This window comes from Cyanistes caeruleus, chromosome Z (genome assembly GCF_971803275.1).
Source record: "Cyanistes caeruleus chromosome Z, bCyaCae1.hap1.1, whole genome shotgun sequence".
Classification (NCBI taxonomy): Eukaryota; Metazoa; Chordata; class Aves; order Passeriformes; family Paridae; genus Cyanistes; species Cyanistes caeruleus.
The window spans coordinates 45,223,418-45,242,651 of record NC_141732.1 but is presented as its reverse complement, the minus strand read 5'-3'; the positions used below and the strand labels follow the sequence as shown (position 1 = coordinate 45,242,651).

The 19,234-nt window shown below is 36.3% G+C and overlaps 1 long non-coding RNA gene across 1 annotated transcript; it reads right to left on the bottom strand.

The window, feature by feature from the left end:
• Nucleotides 1-5,078: 5,078 nt before the first annotated feature.
• On the bottom strand, nt 5,079-14,413 carry LOC147648411 (uncharacterized). The gene is made up of 3 exons (XR_015281192.1): nt 8,170-14,413; nt 6,680-6,755; nt 5,079-5,576 (listed from the first exon to the last, which is right to left on the bottom strand). It is a non-coding gene; the product is annotated as an uncharacterized LOC147648411 (long non-coding RNA).
• Between the last annotated feature and the right edge of the window lie 4,821 nt (nt 14,414-19,234).

Sequence of the window (19,234 nt, the reverse complement as noted above, 5' to 3'; positions counted from 1 at the left end):
ATTGTGAGATAAAAGAGCTGTTAATATACTTTCTCTCAGGAGGTGGTCAGACCCTCAGGGACTCTTGGAGCTCTTGTGAAGTTCTAGCAGAAATTTTTAGTATATACAATGCCTGCTGACATCAAAAAATGTTTTCTTCTATTTTAGTTCTTTGCAGCATTACATTTAAAACATCTGTATCTTAAAAAATATTGAAAGTTGATCTAAACATCTTTTCTGTCATTTAACAGGGTGATGAAATTCTCTTAAATAAATTTAGAGAACGTTTACTTACATAAATGTGATTATTTTTTCACTGATTTCTTTGACAGTAATATTTTAAGTAATATCTGTATTACAGTAAGTAATGGTTATAGTTTTGAGCCATTATGTTTTGGCTTGGTCTGGAGAGTGGCCTTTCTTTAAGGGGGCATAAATATTTTTAGGAAAGAACATTATTCTGTTTTCTTAATTTCCTAAGAGTCTGTAGTGGGCTGACCCTGGCTAGATTCCAGGCACCCACCAAAGACTCTCTATCACTCCCCTCTGCAGTTTTACAGGGGAGAGAAAATATAATGAAGGATCCACGAGTTAAGATAAAGACCAGATGAGATCAGTCACCAAATACTGTCATGAGCAAAACAAACTAGAATTAAAGATATTAATTGAATCTGTTACTAAGAAAATCAGAGGAAGATAATGAGAAGTAAAAAATAGATCTTCAAAACACCTGCTTCCCTCCCAGTTCGACCTCCTCCACCCCAATTGCACAAGGAAGAGAGGGAATAGGGGTTATGGTCAGTTCATCACATGTTATTTCTCCGATTGCTCAGGCAGAGGAGCCCCTCCCTGCTCCAGTGTAGGGGCCTTCCCATGGGACACAGTTCTCTGTGAACTTCTTCAGTGTGAGTCCATGCCACGGACAACAGTGCTCCCCAGACTGCTGCAGAGGGCTACTCTTTCATGGGGTGCAGTCCTTCAAGGACAGGCTGCTGTGATAGGGACTCCCCTTGCTGTACGCCTCCCACTGGGTCACAGCCTCCTCTCAGGCATCCCCCTGAGTGTGGCTGTCCTTCATGGGCTGCAGGTGGATCTCTGCTTCCACATGATCCTCCATGGGCTGCAGGGGCACAGCTGCCTCACCATGGTTTGCACCACGGGTTGCAGGGGAATCTCAGCTCCAGCACTTGGAGTACCTCTTGCTCCTCCTTCTCCACTCACCTTGGTGTCTGCAGTGCTGCTCCTTTCACATATTCTCTCTCTGGGCTCAATTACAACTGTGCAGTAACTTGTTTTTTCTTCTTCTTAAATATGTATCACAGAGGCATTATCATTATTTCTAATTGGCCCAGTCTTGACCAGTGGCTGTCTGTGAGGCTGTCAGATTTTTGCTCTGGAAGGCATGCATGTAGCTTCCAGCAGTTTCTTTGAGAAGCCACCCCTGTAGCCCCTCCTGATATCAAATCTTGAGTATACAAATCCAATACAGAGATTGAATGAAAGCCCTTAAAAAGCCTATCCAAAGTTTTCGCTAGAAAAGTTTGTGCAGTTTTTTTTTTCTGTTGGTTAGTTGTCAATCTACTACTTGTGATTGAAACTAAAACCAGATTTTATTCAGTTCCCATACAGAATACCACTCAAAAGTTATGGAATTAAATGCACTGATTTCATTTGTACACACTGTTTCCCTTATTCTGCTCTTTCTCTTTGCAATATTTTAGCCACAGGAAAACTCATAACTGTCCTGTCTCCCTCCCTCCCTCCCTCCCTCCCTCCCTCCCTTCCTTCCTTCCTTCCTTCCTTCCTTCCTTCCTTCCTTCCTTCCTTCCTTCCTTCCTTCCTTCCTTCCTTCCTTCCTTCCTTCCTTCCTGCCTTCCTGCCTTCCTGCCTTCCTGCCTTCCTGCCTTCCTGCCTTCCTGCCTTCCTTCCTGCCTTCCTGCCTTCCTGCCTTCCTGCCTTCCTGCCTTCCTTCCTGCCTGCCTTCCTGCCTTCCTTCCTCCCTCCCTCCCCCTCCCCGCCCGCCTGCCTGCCTGTCTTCCTCCTTCCCTCCCTCCCTCACTCCCTCTTAAAAAGAGTATGACTATTTTACTTTCTAATTTTTCTAATAAGATGTGTTATAATACAGATATAGATTCCATATATCATATCATTACTATCTTAAATCATTGCTATCTTAAATAATTTCCCCTATTGCTTTGAGTTAATTAAAGATATAAGAAAAGCTCTGGTTTTGCAGGTTACTTTAATGCAGCAGCAGTTCTGTAAGTGAACAAACCCAGAAAACTGAACCAAGAAGTGAATGGTGTAGTACATATTCAACTGAGACCTATTCATCACAGCCCTTAGAATCTGGGAGTTGCTCTTGCTGCTTTCTGGAATCTATTTATTACTCCTGTGTAAGGAAGATTTCTCAAAAAGCTATATCTAGTTGTTAAAGCAACTTTTATACAACAAAAAAGAAAAGAAAAAGGAATCTGGGAATAAATTTGATTCCATTACTAACCCTAGAAATTCTGTAGATTGTCAGGTAAACTTAAGCTCAAAACTGTAATGTTTGTTAAATTCCATGAAGATTAGTAAGCATAACATTGTGTTGTGCACAAGTTTTCTGCAGGTATCTTAGAGCTACTCACACTGTTTGTAGTCACTCTGTGATAATGTATTTAAGAAAGTTTAAAAAATAGCTGTGAAACAGCAGCTGGGAGAAGAGTGAGAATTTGTCAGAAAAACAGCCCTCTAGAAACTAAGGTCAGTGGAAAAGGAGGGCAAGGAGGTGCTCAAGGCCCCACAATAGAAATTCTCCTGCAGCATGTGGAGGTCCCTGCTATAGCTACAGCTATGTCCTGAAGACAGCTCCAGCCTGGGGGAGCCCACACAGGGACAGATGCCTGATCAGAGCTGCAGTCCATGAAGGGGAGGACCTCTTGATTCAGGCCTGCTGTCAGGTTTAATGATCTCATGGGGGACCCTTGTGGAAGGAGTGTTTCCCTGAAGAACTGCACCCCCTGGAAAGAATCCATGCTGAAGCAGTTTTTGAAGAACTGTAGTTCCCAGAAAAGACCCACATAGGAGATGTTCATGAAGAGCTTTCTCCCATGGGAGGGGCTTGGGGCTGGAGCAGAGAAAGAGAATGAGAAGGAAAAAGAGACAGAGATGAAGGGCTATGAGCTGATTTCAACCCCAATCTCCCATCCCTCTGGGACACTTGAGTAGGGAGCAAAGGGTGGTGGAGTTAAAAGTGAAACTGAGCCTGTGAGAAGGGAGGGGTTGGGGAAAGATGTTTTTACTTTTGTTCTTATTTCTCACCTTCCTCCTCTACTACAGTAAATCTGTGGTAAATTAAATTAATTTCCTCTAACCAAAGCTATTTTGCCCATGACCTTGAGATTAGCTCAGCTGGTTAGAGCATGGTGCTAACATCATGAGGGTTGCTGGTTCAATCACCATATGAGCCATTCACTTACGGTTTGGACTTGTTGATCCTTGTGGGTCTCTTTCAACTCAGAATATTCTGTGATTCCATGTAATCATGAATGATCTTCTTTCCTTATCTCAACCCATGGTCTTTTAATTGTGTTTTCTCCCACTATCCTTTTGAAGAGGTGAAATGATAAACATGGTTTGGTGGGCATCTGGTGTCCAGTAAAGATTAACCCACCACGGAGACACGAACAGACTTTCAGGTCTTCTTCGGTCTTTATGACAGACCTGCAGCGCTATAGCAAGTGCAACACTATGAACTCTGGAAACACAGGTTTCAAAATTCACCTGGGATTCATGCTCTGTACTTGTAGCAGTGAAACTGTAAAAATTTCATCCCATCTGCTCTCTCTTCCCTTTTCAAGTGATACTCATGTTGGTCAGGCAAAAAAGTGTTGTGGTAGGTCCATCTTATTACATTATAAATACTCTCCAACATTTGTTAAAGGCATATATTTTACCCAAATTTATCTCTGAAATAAGTGAGAAAGAAAAGGGAGAAGACAGATGGCACAGTTTGCAGAAGGAAAGCTGAGAAATGACACATATATCCTACAATTTAGTAGAAAACACTATGCAAAATTTTTGCCTGAAATTTCTAGTGAAATAAAATAGTAGAATATGAGAGAGGGCAAGGACAGCTAGTGGAGTACAATGCAATAAATCATCATTTGCTGATCCAATAGAAGTACATGGGAGCAATTACACTTTGGCAGCTATTTTATTTTTCCCTTATGGAGTTTCAGACTTGTACACTAAGATAGCTTTCATGTGATTAAAACTTGCACCATGTTTAATTTCCTTCAAAAGAACAATCACTTTAAAAGGGAGAGAGGGAGTGAAAGAGACCCACAAGAGAGTGAAATAATGCTGGGGGTGGAAAAGGGGCAGTAATTTTGCCCAGATAATGTTGTCATACTTTGTAAAGCCTTTAATGCTGGAATTTATTTATTAATGATGCATGGGTTATTACCCACCATCTGTCTTGTGTTAGCAGTGGGCTGTTTCAGATTATGGTAATGTGTTTCTGATTTGAGCCGTGTTGAAAGCCAGAACAAGGCATCTCATGTGCAGTCCTCTTTGAGGCCTGCTGTTTTCAATTCCTCTTCACAGAATGGGCTTTTATTTGATTTGTTATGGGGATTTTTTCTTCTGTTGCCAAAACAGCTGCAAGCCTGGAAGGGAATGAGACACAAGGCCACAGCAAACTTGTTAGCTCATAAGAGAAACAGAATGTTCCAGGAACAAAAAGGGGAGCTGAAGGAAAAGGGAGAGAAAGATGAGGGAAAGAGAAACGTTAGGAAGGGACAGAAGAGAAGTGGGTAAGTGAAAGGATAAAAAGCTCTAATGATTTTTTAGTTGGGCTTTCATATCAAGATAACATCAAAAAATGTTTTTTGCTGAGTTTCCTGAAGCAAACTGTTTATTTTTAATTAATATCTTAATTAACATAAAAAGTATTTTTCTTTCTTTCTTTCTTTCTTTCTTTTTCTTTCTTTCTTTCTTTCTTTCTTTCTTTCTTTCTTTCTTTCTTTCTTTCTTTCTTTCTTTCTTTCTTTCTTTCTTTCTTTCTTTCTTTCTTTCTTTCTTTCTTTCTTTCTTTCTTTCTTTCTTTCTTTCTTTCTTTCTTTCTTTCTTTCTTTCTTTCTTTCTTTCTTTCTTTCTTTCTTTCTTTCTTTCTTTCTTTCTTTCTTTCTTTCTTTCTTTCTTTCTTTCTTTCTTTCTTTCTTTCTTTCTTTCTTTCTTTCATCAGCTTCTTTTGTGCTAATGCAAAGCAGGAAATAAAACATTTATGCCAAATGAGTTTGCATCAAAAAGCTAAAAAAATCCAAAGCTAAAAACCCAGTCTGCTCATATTTCTGATGTGGTACGCAGTGTGCCCATGGTAGAGAGAAGTAAAGACAACAAGAATAAAACAGAAGCTTCCTTGCTGAGAATTCTCTTATTTAGGTCTCAGAGTCTGTCAGTCAGAATGTTGAGCCGTATTTTTGAAATTAAGTAAGCAAGTAGATAAGTTCATTTCCCTCCATAAAAGTTGATTCCTCTTCAAAACACCTGAAATATAGGTTTCTGATCCCAGGTGCATTTGTGGTACATTTTTAATTTAGGGAACATTTCTGTAAAATACAACATGTTGTATAAATAAACATGTTTAAGTTAAACCTTATGAGCTATTTCACAGAAGTCTGTTGGTAAGGAAAAGCTGAACAGTCCACATGCCAAAATGAAGTTCTTTTATGTTACATACTACAGCATTTTCAGACCACAACATATGCTTGTCTCACATACTATCATACACAGAATAGCACTTAATTTCTATGTAGAAAGTATCTTTGTTTACTGATGGAGAAACACTAGATAAACATTTCTTACTCTTTCTGTCAAACTGATGCTCTCACCAGCAGAATTTTTTCTGTCATTTTTGAACATACACACTTAAAATTCAGTATTGGTTTCAATATTTTTCATGTAAATATTAATAATAAAAAAAACCAATTTGGATTTTGCTGTTGTTTGGTTGGGGTTTCCTAGCTTGCTTACTTGGTTGGCTGGTTGGCTGAATGGATTTGGGGGGAGTTGTACTTTTACTTGTTTGGGGATTTTTTTTGAGGGGGGGGATTGTACACTGGTAAGAGCAAAGAGTTTGTAGGAAACTTCTACACAGTAGAATTTCAGACCTAAAACCAGTATTCTCATATTTTTTGCAAAGTATGCTGAAATTTTTAAGTCACAATGCCACTCACAGCCACTTACTGAACTGTGACTAAATCACTGCTAATCAATTTGTGGTATGTACTTGAAGCTTCAGTTCTGTAGTCCAATTGAAGTGGTAGTTGGGTGTCAGAGTCTTCAACAAACAGCTCAGAAAGCTCCAGAAAACTATCCACAAAGCAGGCATTTTGTACTTAATTATTTTCTTTAGAAAAGAAGTTGAGAAGCAAGTGCTTTTTTTCCCCCCATTTTTTTTCCTTTTCCTTTTTTTAAACAACTCTCCTTCCCCTTCCTTGACTAAGCAAGATTTATGAAATAGGATCTTAAAATGAAAATGAAATGGTATCTTAAAATTAAATTATCTATGAAATGTTATCTTAAAATGAAAAGCCATCTTGAAGTTGAGTTTGTATGGAGTTTCTGTGTCATTTCTTAGTGAAATTGATTAGGTTGAAATACTACTCTTTAAAAGTCCTTTTAGAATGCATGATGATGTGATTGGACTTACTTATTTTGGCCAGAGCTCAACAGCTAGGAACAATTGCTAAACTCTTGCTAACAATCTTCAGTAGAAACCTCTGTTTCTGAAAACAAACATAATGGTGTCACAGTGACTGAGATTTCCAACTTAAATTTGCTGTGAATGATTTAATCTGTTTTATCAGGCCTCTTTTATTTTAACAATAGGAAAATAAATGTATTCATTGGGCGAAAATTGAGTGAGTATTTTCTATATTGAAAATACAAAAGAAGAAAAATGTGGCTATTAAGGGAAATTTAAATCTGAAGAGAATATTTGCCTTTTAGATGACTTTTTGGAAGAGATAGGAACTTATTTAGAATATCTCAAAAAACCGTCCATGTTTATTTTCATGTGTATTCTTACTACATGGGACTTTAGAGAAATTGATATATGTGAGTTCTGCTGACAGACAATGGTTATTATCTGTTAGGAATTAAAAAAGATTAGAGGACAAATACTTTAAAGCAAATGGCTGCTTTGTCCCAGCAGAGTTAAACATGGTCTTTCACCTGTTACTAATTTTCTTCATAGTATCAAAGGTTTTTGCTTGTTTGAACACAAGGGGAAAACAGCTATATCAAGTTGTTTACACAGAGCAAACAAGGGCACAAACAGAGAAGGATGTGCATGTTAATTAGGTATGGGCTTCAGTAAGATAAAAGCTCAACGTGGTCTCTGGAGTTGTTTCTTCACTACCTGTCTCAAAGCTCAGAGAATCCCACCATTAACTTTATATTAATTTAGTGGATGAACTAGATATGTTGTTTCTGATTTTATTCTCATAACACAATCTTATTTTCATCATTGTTTTGCTTGCAAGCACTGTTAAATATGTCTTTGCTTTCTGAAAGTTTCCAATGGGATTAAAAATTAAGGACATGTGATGGTTGCTAACTGAATGAATGATCCAGGCTCGAGGGCAACCCTCTGCAGTTCATACATGACCAGCAACATGTGAGATTAAAATGCAACCTAATCTGAAAATTGTGGTTCTAACAGAAGCCAAGAGTATATGTTTAAGAAAAGACTTTTTGAACAGGAAAGGATGCCATGAATGTCACTGGTTTATTTTCAGAAAATCTGAACTGTTAATCTTTTGGAGATAATGGTTATTTAGAAATATTTGGATTAATAGCCTTCATGTGGGAGTTGTATTCCATGGTTTACCTACTCATTATTTGAACTTGTTTATGTTTCTGACCTGCAGGAAATCTTGTGCTATTCAGTTGCATAGTTCAGTTATACGTGCCACAGAAAATGTACTTTGAATTAAAAACTGATGCCTGTTAATTTTGATAGGTTTTTTCCCTACTTATCTTACAAGTAACAATATGCAAGCATTCCCTAGTAATGTTCATCATACCATTCACATAACCTTCCTGTATGACAAACTCATCAACCCTTCTTTCACTCTAAGTTCTAATCAAAACAAACTCCATGTACTGAATATACTGCATGACACAGTATGTATTTACAAAGAGCTGTCGATCAGACATCCGTAATCCAACATTTGACTGGGTCATAGTCCTAAACATAGTCCAAAACCTGTAGGAGTTAAAAAAAGGTATCAGATAAGATTCTGCTATGAATAGAAATTAAATCACATTTGCATTTGAAGAATGTAAATGATATTTACATTATCTTTACGTATTCAAATGTGAAAGAAATTGTAATAGAAGTCAACAGGAACTTTAGTGTAATATTTTAGTAAGTTAGAAGCCTGCCCTCCTTTTGTTACTGCCAGTTTTTCAGAATCACATGAACAAGTAAGTTCCTTTGCACTCAGGATAATATATAAATATTTATTTAAAAGTGCAAACATAAATTTAGTGGAATCAGTAAAATAAACAAAAACAAAACAACAAACCACCAAAGAAACCAATCCAAAAAAACAAAGGAAGAACAAACCAACAAATGAATAAGGAAGCATTTCAAACATATCATCATATTTCAAACATGACCAAAACTCGTTTGTACACAAATATACACAAATACAAAATTTGAACGCTCCCACTTCTAGTCATCTCGTAGTCATTGGTGGAGAAAACAAGGAGATATGTTGTCCTAATGATATATACAGGTCTGAATGAAAGGAATAAGAAGATGTAAGTGTGGAAGCAACTATCACTGGATAAAGAAAAAAGTATAGTCTTCCATAACTTCATGGCTTAAATCTGTTATACTCCACAAGCAAAACAAAATACATCTTCAGCTTTTTAACATTTGCAATTTTGTTTAAAAATGTGATAAACACGTTATAATTTTTCTTAGATCAAGTAGATATTCTGTCATTAATAGCTTTAAATATATCTTTTTTTTATTATGTTATACCCAAATCCACTGATCAAAATATGATTAGAATTCTAACTTTATCTTTGTAAGAAGAGCAATTTTTCTTCTGAACTCATACACTTTTATAAAGGCTTCATTTAGTCCAACATATTGATCTCTACTCAGATCATAAAAGAAGAAGGTAAATGACAAAAGCATACATTTTCTTATATCCATTAAGGAAAAGAGATAAGATCTACAAAAACATGCAACATAATTGATGAGAAATGTGCATGTAAAGCATCTTGGAATTCAGTTACATGTTAAATGACGATATTAGTGGGCTAATGATAACACTTTAATTAAACAAAACTATAAATTTGAATGCCTTCCAAACTCTGGTGTAAGAAATGAGACCAGAAGAGGTATTTGTATACAGTATACATGCTTTACAGCTTATTTTGACTGACTGTAAAGCAGAATATTTTAAAACAATTACTTTGCACTCAGACTTACAAGTTTTAATGGATTTGCAGGCCATAGTCTCCGTAAAGTAACTTTTCTGTTGGTCAGTATAAGGTGAATATATTTGCCATCTTCATTTCACTTCAAGTGGTGTGTATCAGCATAAACCATAATTTCTCAAAGGCTTGTGATGTGGGGATATGTGGTATCACTTGTGATGTGAAAAAGATTCTTAACTATTGGATTGGCATATCCTGTCCTATCCTCACCCCACTCCCAGTGTGTGAATGGCAATTTTTTAATAGAAAAAACATAGCTCTATTTTGAATGAATATTGTCATGTGAATCTTTCCTTTTCTATCCCAAGTTCCAAACTGTGTAACAACACAGCCAAAGCCTCTGAAATCCGGGTGGCAAAGTTGTACTTTGAAAGACAAACAGAGGCTGTCCTTTATTATTGTTGGAAAATGCACTATAATATACAGAGCCACAGCAGGACAAATTCTCCCTGTATAGGCATATACAAAACTTTCATTGACGTCAAAAGGTTTTCTAGCATTATATATCTAACGGATAAAATATGGCCCATTGTGTCAGCTACACTGCACTGAAATCCAGCCTAACTTAAATCTCAGGATGGGAAAGGTTCACATCCCAATGTAATTGTCACCTTTTTTAATGACTCATTTCTCTGTCATCATATATTTTCACCTGTGTGCTACTATGTTTATATTAGATGTAAACAACATGTTATAAAAAAAATATAAATGTGATAAAAACTAAAAATTATACATTTTATATTTGTGAATTTCTGTTGTGGATGAAAAAAAAAATAAAATTATGTACACCCGAATTCCTTTAACATTTAATTTTCCTCCAGATCTCCATTGACTTGTTAATACCAAATTTACTTTTGCAAATCCTATTTTTGAGCATAATTTTCCCCTGAATATGAGCTTAGCAGTTTATAGGATGCTGTTTTTCCATCAATATAAAGATACAGTCTTACGAAAGCTATCATCTCTCCCTACAAACCTTGCCATTTATCACACTAAAAAAATGTTCACATTAAATCCATAGATGCCTGAGCATTGATAACAATTCTCAAAAAGGTGGCTTTAGGAAAGCACCATTCACAGGCCATGGAATCTGCTTCTCTACTGAAAATATATCCACACAGTGTGAGGGAGATGAATTATCACTGTCTTAAAGTGTCAGAGATAACTGTTCTGTTTGCTCTATCCACTATTTGGATAGGAAAGATAAACTTTTAACTTTAGGTAGGGATTACATTAACAGCTATGCGTATCAAATCTCCTTTGCACATCTACTCAATATCCATGAAAAGTAAAAAATTAATAGTTTTTGGGGGTTGTTGGCATGCAGTCATAGGGAGAAATGTTGGTTTTGTTTTGGAGGGTTTTTCGGTTGTTTTGTTTTGTTTGGCACTTGATGTTTTCCTTATTTTCTTGTTTAGTTAGTTATTGTATTCTTTCTTTAAATACAAAATATCTAGTGTGTAATCTGTGCCATTAAGTTCTGTCAGGACGTTAGTCAGTTCTCTAAAAAGAACCTCCCATAGGAATCAGAGGAGATAAAAGCAGAACATTAAGCAGTCAAGGAACAAGTATGTGCCATCTACCATATTATATTTATTAGGTCCTACAGTGAAAAAGGACCAGTGATTTACTGACTGGTTAGAACACCTCCTCTCACATTAAAGGCTCACCTCTCACACATTAAAGGCTGTAAAAGCCTTTCACTAAGGCCAAATTGCTAATTACTTGGAGATCTAGCAGAAACCAACAGTAGACAGACCAGCTGGGAAGAAATGCCTGCCAGAACAGCCAGACAGACCTGCTTTTTTTGTCCAACTGGCTCAAACAATAATGACTGAGTTTGGCAAAGCACACAAGAGTCTAAAAACTGCCACCAAGTTTATAATATCAGTAACACAAAGACTGATGTCTTGATATTACAGGGTCAGAAATTATGTAACCTGCAAAATTTGTAATTTTGCAGAATCTAATAACAAACCTTTTGACCCAAAACCAGATATTTAACCAGAAATGAGAGTACTAGGGTTTAAAAGTGTAATTAACCCTTAAAGTTACCCTATTCAACAGCAACACTTTAGGTTTGATTAATGAATATCGTTATGAACTGCTGAGTAAGTAGTTAATTTTTTAAACCACCTCTAAATCCACATCATACTTGAGAATTTATACCCTTTTGCCTCCAGAAGACTATTGTTCATTTTAGATTCATTAATCTAAATTTAATATTTATTTCTAGACTAAAAAAATAAAACAAAGCAAAAAATAAACATACTTACTGCCTTACTACTTACTACCATAAGAAATATGCCATTATATGAGACTTTTAAATTTCAAAGCAGCATTAGAAAATTTATATTAAGAAGCAAGACATTTCCTTGCAGCCGTAAAATTTCAACTAATTAAAATCCTGAAAGATCTCTTTATGTAAATAAAAATAGCCATAAAAACAAAGAACCCCCCCACACACATTTTCAGGATACAGGAAAAGCAAACAAGATTCATCTTTTAAAAGAAGCTTAGACTAGAAAGCCTAACAACATTATCCACACAGGTATGAGTTCTATATTGTTTTAGTTATGTTCCCTTAAAAAGCTCAATTGGAGCACAATTATTTCCTCATGAGTCCAGGGTGCTGATTATTTGAATTAGTTGTAAAATCAGGGACTAAGCCTGGAAGTGATGATTTGCTCCAGATACAGAAGTGGAAGCATTCAAAGAATGATAAGTAGAATAATTAGAAATTCAGATCTTTTCTCCCAGGGATTTTAGGGAGAGTAATAATTGTGGTTTTTCTTACCTTCTACATGCATATTGAACTTAGGAGAGTGCTAAATTTGTAATATAATTAATAACAATTTTCTTATAATAGATATGTAACTTGACAAGGTAATTGAAACATTAGCAAAAAATCACATTAAATCTGTGAGAAACTCACAGCATTTTCTTAGAAGATGTAAGTTTGAAGAATGAGTGAATAGCTCTGTATTTTTGTCCTTTCAGCTTGTTGTACCATTACAAAAGTTTTTCTACAGATCTGAAAGTCAGTATCTGTATAGAAGTTTTCTTGCAATATGAGCAGCGATTCACCAGGAACCAAACTGAGATCATCAAACTTCACTCCTAAAGCTGAAACTAGTGAAAGCAAGTCTTTGGCAATAGAAGACATATATAAGATTTTAATTGGAGAGTAAGAATATCACTTGCTAACTAGTGCATTTTACAGTGAAAGAATACAAGTTTGTCCATGTAAAGGATCAGCTTTAGAAAAAAAAATTAAAAAGCACATAATTTCTTCAGTAGCAGGGAAAGAACAAGTGGTTATTAAAGAAAAGCCAGAAAGCTGCGTAGAGATCAGTAGGGTAATTTACACAAATTCTGCCACCCCATTTAAAATTATTTGGGTGCTTTATTTGACCCAGAGGCACCACTCATCACATGGATTTGCTCATCTGTTTAAAAAACAGAATGCCTACTAACCATTTTCCTGTGCTTTGATGTATTTGTTACCAAAGTATTTCTTTTAAATTGAGTGAGAATCAAGCTTAATGCACATAGTTCCATAACATGTAATGAGAGACATCTTTTAATGGAAAGCACTGCCCTATTAAATTAAAAACATACAAAGTATAAACCACATATACCAGTATGTAAAAAATAGTCCTTTCATTTGTTAGTTTCACTAAACAATGTGAAGATGCATACCAAAATGAAACACGTACACTCCAAAGGCTTTATATCACCACTAGCATAAAGGTAGCTCTCAGAAAAAGGTTAAATTCTGAAAAACCCAATCCCAGTTAAGCAGGCAAACAAGGAATAATATCCATCTAATATTAATTTGGCTCTCTAACAGCAATTATTTCAATTTTCCTTAAGCTTATATTCCATGATAAATTTAAAAATATCACAGAATCAATACACAATAAAGCTGAGAACTTTGGGGGTTGATATTGAAAAATTTTAAGTTTTTTTTAATTTGAAGATTTTCAGTTTGTATTTATGAAATTCTAAGGGGAAAGTATCCCATCATGTGTCAGTGCTAGCAGAGAAGTTGTACATATTAGGAGTAAGAAAGGAAAATTATTCCCATAACCTCTGAAATATGACTAAATTTTCTTTTAAAATGTTGGTCTTCTATTGTATACTGCACAAACTGATCAATGGATAACAACAGCTTAAAGAGACAGAAAATTCCCAAAGCATCTTTACCTTTAATTTACTTTCTAAGGATATTATTCACAAGGGTATGGATCATGTCACAATCAGTGTTTGAAAATATATTTCAGTCTCAATTAATGGAAAAGGAAACTGAGGTGATAGATTACAGTATACTTTTAAAACTGCATTTTCAGCAATGCATAAGGCTATGGTTTAAAGGCAAGAAGAACCTCAAAAGCTCTTTTTCTTACTTTTTATTTTTACAGACATCTTGAAACACAAGAAACAGACCACACAATACAAAACATGTCAAATCCAGAAAAAGTGTGCCACATTTCATTAAGCATAAGCTGTCTAAATTGCATGCTAAGAATAAAGTGTTATTGTCAAAGGGAAAGTTCAAAAGGAAAACACATAACTCCAAATTATGTAAAGAATGTTTATAACCATAGTGGAAGATCACAGTCACAATAATTAATCTAAAAAATATTGCAGCCTAGTTTATTCCATACAGCGTTCTTCAAAAGCATTATGTGTCAGACTTACTCTGCAGTTCATAAAAGCCATCTGCCAACACTTTCATGATGCCATTTTTGCTTTTACTCTGTTCAGAGACACAGGGACTCCAGAAACATGAAATTTCTTGGAAGCTACTGACTGAACACCATGTATTCTGTGACTTTTTTACCCATTGCTAAGTTTCAGATTTTACCTTTTAGTTCATTTTGCTCTGCTCAGTTTCTGCTGGTAATGCTATTTTATGTCCTGTCATTTATGCAAAGAAATAATATGTGACTGTCCAAGCTGCTTGTTCTTTGACATTCAGGTAAAAATCTGCCATTTCTTCTGATATAAAATTGAAAAGAAATCACCATTTCTTATTGCTCCTAAATCCATCTGCCCTAAGGTATTTTAAAAAGAAAAATAACATTATTCTAAGAACAAAAGGGATACAAAACAAATTTAGCATTAGTCTACCATGGCAACTCATCTTCCCACACCTATCAACTGGATGTAATACAAGACAAGAACTAGGGGACCGAAGTACCTCTGTAAGTAAAGATCAGGTCCATGACTACCTGAGAAATCTCTATATACAGAAGTCTGTGAAATCTGATGGAATTCATCTGAGTCTGAGGGAATTCAGTGATGTAGTTTCCATGTCATTCTCCATGATACTTGAAAAGTCATGGCAGTCAGGTGAAGTCCCAGGGAACTGGAAAAGGGCAAACATTGTACCCATCTTCAAAACGGATAGAAAGGAGGACCCTGAGAGCTACTACTGTCAGCCTCCCCTCTCTGTTTAGGAAATGATGGAACAGATCCTCCCAGAAGCTGTACTAAGGCAGAAGGAGAACAGGGCAGAGATCAGAGATAGTCAGTGCAGCTCTACCAAGAGCAAGTACTACGTGACCAATCCAGTGGTCTATGATGGATTGACTGTGGATATCTGTGGACAGTTACTGATGTCATTTACATGGAAGAGTTACAGATGTCATTTATCCGGACTTCCGTAAAGCCTTTGACACAGACCCAAAATCCAGAATATCCTGTTCTCTAAATTGGAAAGAGATGGATTTGATGGATGGACCATTCAATGAATATGTGGTTTAAACAATTTTATCCGTAGTGTAGAGGTCAGTGACTCAGTATCTCAATGGACACTGGTGACAAAGGGTGCCCCTCAGCAGTCTATATTGGGACCAGTATTGTTTGAAGACTTCATCATTGACATAGTGTAAGTGCACCCTCAGCATATTTGATGATGACACTGAGCTGAGTGGTTCTCTTGACACCTGAGGAACAGGATGTTCCAGAGGGACCTGGACAAGCTTAAGAACTGGGTCCATGGGAATCTCCTGGGTATGAACAAGGCCAAGTGCAAGGTGCTGCACATGAGTCAGGGCGACTCCTGGTATCAACACAGGCTGGGGGACGAAGGGATTACAAGAAGTACTTGTACATGTGCACTTGTAGCTCAGAAAATCAAACACACCCTGGGCTGTATGCAAAGCAGTGTGACAGCAGGATGAGGGAGAGGATTCTGCCCCTCTGCTCTTCTCTGGTGACACCTCAGCTGGAGTGCTGCATCCAGCTCTATAGCTCCAAACACAAGAAGGACATCATGTTGCTGGAGTGAGTCCAGAGGAAGCCATGAGGATGATCAGAGAACTGGAGCAGATCTCCTGTGAAGACAGTCTGAGAGAGCTGGAACTGTTTAGCCCAGTGATGAGAAGGGTCCAGGGAGACTATATAGCAGGATTTCAGTACCTAGAAGGGGTCTACAGAGTGGGAGACAGACTTATTACAAAAGTATGGAGTGATAGGACAAGGGGGAAAGGCTTTAGGCTGATAGCTCATTTTTACACTGTGTATGGTGAGACAATGAGAAAAGTTGCTCAGAGAGGTGAGGGATGCACCATGACTGGAAACGTTCAAGGAAAGGCTGAATGAGGCTCTGAGCAACCTGACCTATTAGTGTATCTCCCTGCAGATGACCTTTAAAAGGTCCCATCCTACCCAAACTATTCTATGATTCCATGAAATTTAGCCTTTTTTCCCCAGACTTACCTCTATAATGTCCTAAACATGACTCATCAGATTTCAGGTAAACTTACTTCAAAACATTCCACAAAACAAGGCAATCAATAATTATAGAGGGAGAAGCTTCAGATATGCAAAGGAGAACAGTGATTTGGGAAATATTAGCAAGAAATAGGAAATCAGATAAGCAGAACCAGCAGTTTATGGATGTATCTACTTTAGTGTTTTGTTTGGATCAGGAGTATGGTCTTGAAACAAATATTCCACTTGTCTCCATTTATATTTTGATTCATATCATGGAGCACTCCTGGAGCGTATGGATGAAAGAAGCCAAGAGCATTCCAATTGCCTGAATTAAAAAAGACTATGAAATGTTGTAATACAAACATCAGGTTCTCATATGAATGATTTCACTCTAAATTTCTAGGTTCACACTAATTCTATCAGGTACTGAAAATCCCTGGACCAAGAGCAATGAACACAGTTCTTTATGGGAAAGTCCTGTTCCAAGGAAAATAAAAAGCTTTGGCCACTTTCTTTTTCTCTTTCTCTTTCTCTTTCTCTTTCTCTTTCTCTTTCTCTTTCTCTTTCTCTTTCTCTTTCTCTTTCTCTTTCTCTTTCTCTTTCTCTTTCTCTTTCTCTTTCTCTTTCTCTTTCTCTTTCTCTTTCTCTTTCTCTTTCTCTTTTTCTTTTCTTGGAATGCTGAATGAACAAAATAAACAGATGAAGTGTATGTAATGCCTTCACAATAAAGGTTATATGCATAGCATCCATCATATCTACTGAAAACTGGTCACACAGAAAGGCACATCAGATGCACTACACACATTTTCTTTTAGGAACTCTTTACAAAATAAGTATAAGTAATGATTTAATGAAGACAAACTCAGAAAAGTAATGGTTGAATTACACGAAGAAGCAGTAAAAAAACAAAGGAAATCTGAATGCATGAAAGCTTTTAAAAAGTTTAGGATGTCTGAATGTCAAGGGTAAGATTAAAAAAAGACAATGAAAATTGAACTTATAAATGCAAATTTTCTTAAAAGAAAGTACTGATAGGTATTGATATTTATAGTGGCAAAAACTGGAAATTAGCAAACTTTTTGAAAGAGAAACAAATGGCAAGTAAACAAATGATTCACAAAAGAATGACAAATTAATAACATTCTTTACTTGATGAAACGTATTGCAGTTGATGACATTAACTAGCCACAACATGTAAAAGAGAGTATACTTAAAGCATTTATTAGAATTACTATTGCTTTTTAGTGCTGTTTTTCAAACTTACCTTTTTTCTCACATTCTACTACAATGTGCAAACCAGTGTTACTGTTTCTGGCTAAAAATTTATCCAGATTTAAAAGATTTGGGGGACATTTTCCTTTTTTAGGTTTACTGAAAAAGAAGGTGTACTTAAAGAACTAATTCAAGGTACGGTTTTTCAGATCTTGAAAAAGCTATGTTCATTATCCATGCAAATAGTCACAATGTTTCAATCCCCATGAATCTTGTATGCGCCTTAGACTTAGCTCTATGGTTGGGCTTGCTGCTGTATATATAAATGTCTGAGAGTGCATACTGTTTGATAACAATCATTTGAGAGACTCAAATTGAAGGCTGTTTTAGAGTCAGTGGTTTTTACTGTTTTTACAAATCACATGGATGCAGGAATCGAATATACATTAAGAAAGGTTGTCAATGATACAAAGATGGGAGGAATTTTGGACTTCTTTCTGGGTGCAGAGGCCTTGCAGAGAGATTTGGATAGACTAGAGGGCTGGGCAATCCTGAACAGTGTGCATTTTAATAGGTGCAATATTCTCTACCTGGAACGGCGTAATCCTGGTTATACCTGCAAATTGGAAAACCGGAGACTGGAGAGAAGCTACAAAGAAAGGCTTCTGGGGTTTTGGGTCAACTGGAAGTTGAATATAAGTCAGCAGAGTCCTGGCATCCAGGAGGGTCAGCTGTGTCCTGGAGTGCATCAGGCACAGGACTGCTGGACAGTTGAAGGAAGGAATTGTCCCTCTCTCTTCTGTGCTGGATTTCCCTTGCTGTGAGTTCTGTGTGCAGTTTTGAGTGCTAAAATATTAGAAGGATGTCAAAGTATTAGAAAGTGTTCAGAGGACAGTAATGAATATGCTGAAAGGTCCCAAGAGAAGGAATTCTACATAGCAATTGAGATTACTTGGCTTGGTCACCTTGGAAGAGTAAAGTCTGAGAAGGGTGTGAGAGTTCAAAGAATATCTGGGTACTGCTATATGATTTAGTTTTAGTTTGGTGTCTTTGCAGAGGAGCAGAGAGTTGGACTTGATGATAACTTATTGGTCTCTACTCAATGAAGACCATAACCTAATATTTAAATTATCATACAGCAAATTAGTTTGTTTCTTTCCTTCTAAAATCTGAAGGGTTTGACCCATTTGCCTTCAAAATCACCTCACCTTTGTGAAGGTCACAAAGGACAGTCAAAGATACTTGGGTAAATGATGAATTTTTATGTGCAAAATCATTGTGGAGCTAAGGAGTAGCGTATCCATTTTCTTTGTGAGATGGGCAAGTGGCCTATTAAATTTCATGGCAAGAACAACAAAACACAGTTTTAGAAAAGGGTTTTAAATGAATCAATGGTAGAAGAAAAAAACAAATACTAGCGCTTTGTCTGAATAGAGCAAGCAGAATTTAACAAGTGTAGCAAAACCCATATATTATTTTTACAACGGAAAATTGGATACAGTTTTAAAAGAAGAATTTTCAATACTATTACATATTTAGATTGATTAAAAGCTTTGATTTTGACTTCAGTCTTCCAAACAAGATGGTTCGAATTTAAATTCTCGTCTGCCTTCTGATTTCACACAGATTCCTAACAACTGTTCCCATAAAATAACTTAGACGTCCTAAATATCTTTACTTAAAAATATTTTCAAAATTACGTAGTTTTTTTTAAAGGAGTACAACAATTTATTTTATCAGAAAAAAAATTCAACAATTCTGCTAGAGTTATGAAACTCTAGATAATATAGTCTTAATTCCTTGTTCA